General features: G+C 43.8%; 1 pseudogene; it reads right to left on the reverse strand.

Annotated features, from left to right (window-relative positions):
- Positions 1-7,395: 7,395 nt before the first annotated feature.
- The window catches only part of LOC108522547 (popy class I histocompatibility antigen, alpha chain E-like), a 6,898-nt pseudogene continuing 5,715 nt past the window's right edge, over positions 7,396-8,578 (reverse strand).

Here is an 8,578-nt window from a genome sequence, read left to right on the forward strand (position 1 = left end):
CAAAAAATTCCTGTCAGTATGAATGTAATAAAATTTCACCTCGGTGATTGAAAATTACATGGAAAAGAAACATACCTTTTACCAGTAGGCTTCATCTTTGTGGCAATCCACATTTAGCATCATTTATTTTGCAACAAAATGTAATAAATCTTTTTTTTTTTATACTTTAAGTTCTATGGTACATGTGCATAACATGCAGGTTTGTTACATATGTATACTTGTGCCATGTTGGTGTGCTGCACCCATCAACTCGTCAGCACCCATCAATTCGTCATTTATATCAGGTATAACTCCCAATGCAATCCCTCCCCCCTCCGCCCTCCCCATGATAGGCCCGGATGTGTGATGTTTAGTGTACTTAATGTAACACTTAGTGTGTTAAGTGTTTCAGCTTAGTGTAGAGAGGCTTCTTTCTTCCTCTTCTGGAGGAGTCAGTGGTTAGAGACGAATTCCGTGGTTAGAGCCCACTTGGTGGTTAGAAGACGACTTTGGTGTCCATCCCCAACCCCATCCGAGATCGCAACCCTGTTCCCTGTCAGCACCAGCTCCTCAGTAAAGGGCTCGGTGGCTCTCTCCAGAAGAGACTGGACGAGGTTGTCAAAGCGGCTGGATCAAAAGTGTTCCCATGTCTGAGGGAGCGGTGTCCACGATGAACACCTGGTACCAGCCTGGTACCAGCATCCAGGGGTGTGGAGTTGGGAGGGAAAGCCACAGTGTGGGGAAGGAGGGGCATGATCAAACCACACTGGGCAGAGCCCTTGGTATTTAGGGATCTCGAGTTGGGGTGGAAACCCTGAGCTGGGGGCCATCCGTGGAAACTCATTTCCGCATGAGGTCCGGTCAGGTTTGGCTGCGGTTTCTTGTCTGCAGGCACAGGTGACTGATTGCCCTTCAGCATGGGCCCATCTGTCCGTCTCCTCTCCTGACCCCAGTTCATCATAGGAGAGGGAACTTGGTGTTGGAGTGTGGAGAATCCAGGAAGTCAGAAGACTCACACCTGAGTAAAGGGTTTTGAAAATACAGGTATCCGGGCTGACAGGCGCCTGTTTTCACTTACGAAGTTTCACTTCTTTTCCCTTTACTTCCAATGATAAAATAAAACATACATCAAGGAAAAAACACTGTAACTACTAGCATATTTCAAGATGTAAAGTGAGAAATTTATTCTAAGTATAATTTTAATTTGCAAATATTTTACCCAATTTTTATAATTAAGAATATGTTATAGAGGTCTTATGATGCTTACTCTCCCAGCTTTCTTACTCTTATGCCTGCCGCGTGGGTACTCTATTAGTTTATGATTAAAATAATTAGCGACACGAATGAGCTATGATACTACATCCAAGGGCTGCTTATGAGCGTTGTAGAAGATAATAAACTACCTATCCCAGGATCCCTCACCATATCATTTATATTAATACCACATAAATATATATCATAATTATCATATTTGGGCACTACAGTGTAAATATTTTCAAATTATCTGGAATTAAACAATATAGCAGTGTAATTCTATGCTGTGTGGAAAAAAAGAATTCAAAAAAGCAAGCTTGTGTTAGCTTGGTAAATTATTTATTATAAGAGAATATCGTTGTATGCTGTACCAAGTTTAATGTAAAAGATGGACACCTCACACAGATCATTCCGTTATCCAGAAACATTTCACTGTGAGTGTGTAAGTGGAAGTTGAACACAATTCTAAACATGTTGGGTGTTTCAAAGGATCAGGACCTTTAATTTAGCATCACTTTTGTATATATTTTATTTATTTAATAGAAGCTCTAGAACTTACTATGTCTCAGGCACTGTTCTAGGTGCTTTTGATGCATTAAAACACATTTAATCCGGCCGGACGCGGTGGCTCACATCTGTAATCCCAGCACTTTGGGAGGCACTTTGGATCACCTGAGGTCAGGAGTTCCAGACGCGCCTGGCCAACATGGTGAAACCTCATCTCTACTAAAAATACAAAAATTAGCTAGGCATGGTGGCAGGCATCCGTAATCTGAGCTACTCAGGGAGCTGAGGCAGGAGAATCGCTTGAACCTGGGAGGCAGAGGTTGCAGTGAGCTGAGATTACACCACTGTACTCCAGCCTGGGCAACAAGAGTGAAACTTTGTCTCAACAAACAAATAAACAAGCAAAACACACAAAAATGGAAAAACCACATTTACTCCTTCTAACAGCGCCAGGTGGAGGTGTGCCCTACCTCGTAACTTGGAAGTACCAGTCTGGGACCCAGTGTGCCAGCATTTACTCTTTTGTAAACCACCTGTGAAAATGAAGGACAAATTTATTACCTTGATGATTGTAGTGATGGTGACCTGATCCCAGCAGTCACAAGTTAGAGAAAGGTTCCTGCTGAGGACAGACCTCAGGAAGGCAGTTGGTCCAGGACCCACATCACCTTTCTTGATGTTTCCTGACATTACCCTGGGTCTGCAGTCACAGTTCTGCAAAGTTCTCTGGGATCCAAGTCTAGGACTCATGGCCTAGGACATCATGGCCCTGCCTCTTCCCTGGCCTCTCACAGGACATTTTCTTCCAACAGGTGGAAAAGGAGGGAGCTACTCTCAGGCTGCAGGTAAATATGCAGGGCACTGATCCCTGAGATCCTTGGGATATTGTGGTCGAGAGCCCACGGGAGAGTTCACCCAACCCAAAATTTTTCCTTTAGCCACATCTCCTGTGGACTCTGACCGGGTCCTATACATTTTTTCCTACTTTCTTTATTTTATGGAATTTTAGTGGTTTGTGTTTGGTTTTCATTTTGTTTTGAGATAGGGTCTCACTCTGTTGCCCAGGCTGGAGTGCAGTGGCGCCATCTCAGCTCAATGCAACCACTGCCTCCTGGGCTCAAGTGATCCTCCTGCCTCAGCCCCCTGAGTAGCTGGGACTACAGGAGCCTGCCACCATACTCGGCTAATTTCTGTATTTGTTTTTTGTGAAGATGGGGTTTCTCCATGTTGCCCAGGCTGGTCTTGAATGCCAAGGCTCAAGTGATCTATCTGCCTTGGCCTCCCAAAATGCTGGAATTATAGACGTGAGCCACTGTGCCCAGCCTGTCAGATTCTTTTAATTTTTGGTTTTTAACTTTTTATTATGGAAAACTTTAAACATAAAAAATTAGAAAGAATAGCAAAGTGTTTCCATCACTCAGTTGCAAGAATCGTCCCTCCCTTAGAGAATCGTAGTAATCTGGACAGGAATGTGGATCAGCAAGGCCTGTTTAGGTGACTAAGGCAGTGAAAAATTATCAACATCAGTTGTGTGGGATGAGTTTTCAACAGCAACACCTATAGCAGAGAAGGGCAACAGCTTCCTTTCTTCTTTTCGGTTCTTAGGACTGAAGGAGACTGTGAGTATCCCCTTTGGCTGTAGGGTGCTTAGACATTTCACAGGAAGCCTCAAGAGGCATTAGAATGAATCACTGGAAAAATAAAGTTGTGAATACATTTGTATCTTGGATTTTTAGTGGAAGTTCACATTAGTTACAGTTATGACACAATCTATCAATCTATTTGCTGTATACCCAGAGACCTTTTTTTTTTGTCACAAGATATTTTCAAGGGGAATTAAAAAACATAAGAAATCACTTTTAGTCTGAGCAATAGTACACTGTGGTACATTGCCATAATCAGCTCCAAAGAGAAGACTTAGTGCCAGGCCCTGCAGCTTGGAGCACTAATCAGGGAACCAAGGCTGGAGAGCGCGGGGGAAGGCCCAGGTTGACCTTTCGTTCCTGACCTTCTTTCTCAGAGGTTGCTGCGAAATCTTACATGGGAGTTACTGCTCTCCTTGTCTATTATTTCTCCCTTCTCCCTCCATGTGACTGAACCTTCCTCCTGCAAGGATGCTTTTCTGAGCACACAGTTGTGAAAATGCCATCAGGGTACAAGAGGAATGAAACTGTCCAATCAGGTGGGCAAATTATACCTCTGGGGCCCTTAGCGGAGGTTCCCCTCATCTCAGTAGACCTCCTTAGTAGACCTCCTCAGGAATGATCCCATCATATTTCCTCACAGAGCTTGCCCCTGGAAGAAGGTACATGATTTTCAAGGATCTTGGCTTTCAGCATCTTTCTTTGGAAAAATATTATTATTGAGGCTTCAAGTATGACATAAGTACAGAAAATAGTACAATGAACCATCATATATGTATCAACCATGAATTACCTTCAATAATCATCAACTCATAGCAAATCTTGCATCATTTATACCTTCACCTAGTTCCCACCCCCAATACATGCTGGATATTTTGAAGAACATTTCAGACATACTTCATCAGTAAATATTTTTAGATGTGGCTCTAAGAGAACTTTATGAACTTCATAATTACAATAAATGACCATTTCTAAAAATGGATGTGTTTAAATCACAATCCAAAGAGATGCATTTATTAATTTTTGTCATTATGTCTGTTTAGTATCTTTAAATTCACTGGTTCTCTCTTTTTTTTAGCCTTAACTTCTGCCACAATTGACCACATCTTCCTGTTTCCTCCCCTTTGTGGTCACAAAAACATTTCTTAGTTGAGATACAGACATGTTCTCAACTCGAGTCTCCTTTCTCTGTCTAGTTTATTTGGTGCCTTTATCAACTCTCTGTATAGTGAGGTTTCAAGTCTCTATAAAGATCATTGGCACACGAGGGGGTCTGCGGTCTACTGTCCTATTTACTCAGTTTGGTGTTATTCTACTATATTTGTGATGTCAGGAGCAACACTGTCTGGAAATGATTCTGGGAGCTCATTCTGGGTTGCCCGAAAAATGAACTCATTCAAACCTGGGGCTCCCTCTTCTTCCAGTGAGTGGGGTTTCCAAAAGTTAGAATCCAGTGGATCCAGTGGTGTTTTTCTCACAACTGACAGAGGAGCTTGAGACTTTCCATGGGCCCTTAGGTCTCCAGTTCCTGGATAGCTGGTATTTTCAAACATCTCCTGTGTATTCATTATCATTACAACTTAAAAATTACCCCAAAGCAACTGGCTTAAAACAACACATCTTTATTATCTCATAATATTTGAAGGACAGCAATTCAATACAGCATAGCTGGGTCCTCTCTTCACGGCCTCTCAAGGCTGCAATCATAGCTGGGGTCTTCTCTGAAGACTCACCTAGGAAAGGATGCGCTTCCAAGCTCACTAACTTAGTGGTTGGTAGGAAACATGAAGAGTGGTAGGACTGAAGGCTTTGGTTTCTCTTGAATGTTGAGTTGAGAGCGCTCTCAGTTCCTTACCACATGGACCTCTTTAACATGAGTCAGTAAATGAGAGAGTCTGTTAGCAAGATAAAAGCCAAAAACTCTTTTTGCCTACTCATGGATATGATAGACTTTCACCTTTGTCATATTCCATTGGTTAGAATTAAGTGACTAGATCCATACCAAACTCAAAGTGGGAAGGATTCCACAAAAGCTTGAATGCTAGGATGGGGGATCATTGGAGACCACCTTAAAGTCAGGGTACCACACCCTGTCAATAACGGACACTCTAATCAAGAGTGCTAGGTGCCTAAGCTGTTTGTGTGTCTATTCATTCATAAGGCTGCACTCATGCTTGATTCATAATGGAGAGCAATAACACACTGCCACATACCTCCTCTCCACCTGCATGTCCAGTACTGTGCCTGGTTTGCTCTTCTATGGAAAAATAGAAGGAATCGGACTCATGCTTTCTCTTTACTTATTGACACTGATTTGAAAGTTTCCTCAAAAGCCTGTTACTTAAGCCATAGAATGTGATATTCTGGCTTTTACCCTGAGCCCGGGTGAACCACAGGTGGTGACCCCAAGGGACCTGCTTTGCATGACAACCTCGCACCTCTCTCAGCCCTCTCCCAGTCTCTCCTCTTTGCCTTGTAAGTTCAGTTTCACCCCAAACACTGCCTTTTGGCTATTTTATGGCTCCTGTTTGCAGCTTGAGGGACAGATTTTTCCTGCCCTTTGCCCACCATCTGCTCCTGGGACCCCAGTCTGAGTGGAAGAGGTCTTGGAGAGTGGCTTGGACATTATTAATCAGGTTTTCTCCACACCAGCACACATACACACCCATGTGCACACACACACAGTCACGCCCACACACACACATGCATGTGCACACACACACGCACACACGCATGCCAACACACACATGCACTTTGTTGTGGAACCTAGTGGCCAATCTCTTACGTATTTTCACAGGAATTTGTACTTAGTGGCTACCTCGAGCAGTCTTCACCAGTTACCCACACCCACTGTTATGCTTTATGAACAAACTCATGCATTCTTTCCTGAATAGACTGCATATTTCCTTTGCTTTTCTAACAGAGTGGATAAAACTTCCAACTTTGGAGTCAAGCTGTCTGGGTCCAGATCCCAGCTTAGCTTCTTAGTAATTGTGTACTCTTGAGGAAATTCTTTAATCTTCTCTAGCCATCAGTTTCCTCACCTGTAGAGTGTGGCGATAACTTTTCCTACTTCACAGGAAGAATGTGAGGATTAAGTGCACACAAAGCATTTCGTATAGCATCTGACACCCAGGGAGCGTGGAATAGATGTTTACAGGTCTCAGTCCTCACAGCAATCCTGTGAGTAGGTACAATTTTCCTCCCATTTCAAGGTGAGGAAAATGAGACTTATTTGGCTATGGCAATGGAATATAAAATACACTTCAAGTTTCAAAGATTTAGTATGAAAAAAGAATGTAAAAAATCTAATGAATACTTTTTATATTGTACATGTAGCAATGCTAATATATTAGCTATATTGGGTTAAATAAAATATATTATGAAATTTTTTCAGTTGTTTTAAAAAATTTGTTAACATGGCTACAGGAAACATTTAAATTACACATGTGGCTTTCATTCTGTTTTTATTGGACAGAGCTGATTTTGACAATGAAAACATATCCACTCACATCCTGTTTTCTGAGTGTGAAATAACTAGCCCAGAGAGTGCTGGTAAACCCCTTCTTTGTGCTAAGCACTTTGTAACACCTAGCTGAGGATTGTAGCCTGTCACTACTGAGCCTAATTTTCAATACCGAGTCTATCAATAGCAGTACTGATACTACCGATATGCAGCATAACTACTAAACTGAAGGCAATTTCTCTTTTTCATTCAAACTCACTTACCTCTGTTCATTCAACTGAAGGGAAAAGATAAACTACTACCCTTGTCCCCCAACTCCACAAGAGCCATGCATTTGGAGTAAGAATCCTACATCCTGGCTGGGCGCGGTGACTCATGCCTGTAATCCCAACACTCTGGGAGGACAAGTTGGGTGGATTGAGGCCAGGAGTTTAAGACCAGCCTGGGCAACATAGCGAGACCTCGTCTCTACAAAAAATTTCAAAAAATTAGCTGGGCGTGGTGGCGCTTGCTTGTGGTTGCAAGTGTCGATGCTCAAATGCAGCTTTAATTGTACTTCGAAGTTTGCCACAGCTCATCTGGGGAGTGTGAGGACAATGAAAAGGATTCTGTTAAAGGGTCATGGGAGAGAAACAGTGTTCATGGGAAGTGGATTATGATTTCTTTGGACTCCATTTGCTTCCTTCCAGACACACTGGAGCAGGTGCTGGGTCCCAAGGCCTCAGGTAGTCCTGTGTCTGTGGCTTTGCTTGGTGCAGCCCATGTGACTGCTAGTATGGGTTGGAGGCTGATGCCTGAAGCTTTCCCAAGTGGACATTGCATGCTGCTACTGACTCCAGTTCTGGGGTCCTGCTGATGGTTGGGTCCTGGTGGCAATCACGTTCTGCTCTCACCACTACACAGGCACTCTCTCCAGTGGCCTGGCTTCCACGGCTCCACTAGACATTTTCCTGTTGGGGTCTCTCTGTGGCAGTTCCACCTCACATTTCTACTCAGCATCACTTTAGTGGAGGCTCTCTGTGGTGCCTTCACCTCTGCAACAAGTCTCTGCCTGGTCTTCTAGGACTTCAATGACATCTTTGAAATCTGGGTGGAGGAAGCTGCCACAGCTCTTACTTTCTGCAAGCTGCAGAGTTAGCATACCCTGCACACCACTGAGGTCTATGATTTGTACCTTCTGGAGCTGTGGCATAAGCCACAGCTAGAGCCACTGCTGGGGTGGCCACTGAGTGAGTACTGTTCTGGGGTGTAGGGAGCAGCATCCCGAGGCGGTCCTGGGCAGTGAGCTCCTGGAGGGAGCCTGTCCCCTCAAACCATTCTCGCCTCCTAGTCCTCTGGCCCTGTGATAGGAGAGGCAGCTTCAAAGATTTCTGAAATGCCTTCGGGGTCTTTCATTCTCTTGAGAAATAGCATCTGGCTGGGCCGGGTGTGGTGGCTCACACCTGTAATCCCAGCACTTTGGGAGGCAGAGGTGGGCGAATCATGAGGCCAAGAGATAGAGACCATCCTGGCCAACATGGTGAAACCCCATCTCTAATAAGAAATACAGAAATATTAGCTGGGCATGGTGGCACGTGCCTGTAGTCCCAGCTATTTGCAGGCTGAGGCAGGAGAATCACTTGAACTCGGGAGGTGGAAGTTGCCGTGAAATGAGATCACGCCACTACACTCCAGCCTGGTGAAAGAGCGAGACTCCATCTCATAAATAAATAAATAAATAAATAAATAA

The sequence above is a fragment of the Rhinopithecus bieti genome, unplaced genomic scaffold, assembly GCF_001698545.2.
Source record: "Rhinopithecus bieti isolate Rb0 unplaced genomic scaffold, ASM169854v2 scaffold_64503, whole genome shotgun sequence".
Classification (NCBI taxonomy): domain Eukaryota; kingdom Metazoa; phylum Chordata; class Mammalia; order Primates; family Cercopithecidae; genus Rhinopithecus; species Rhinopithecus bieti.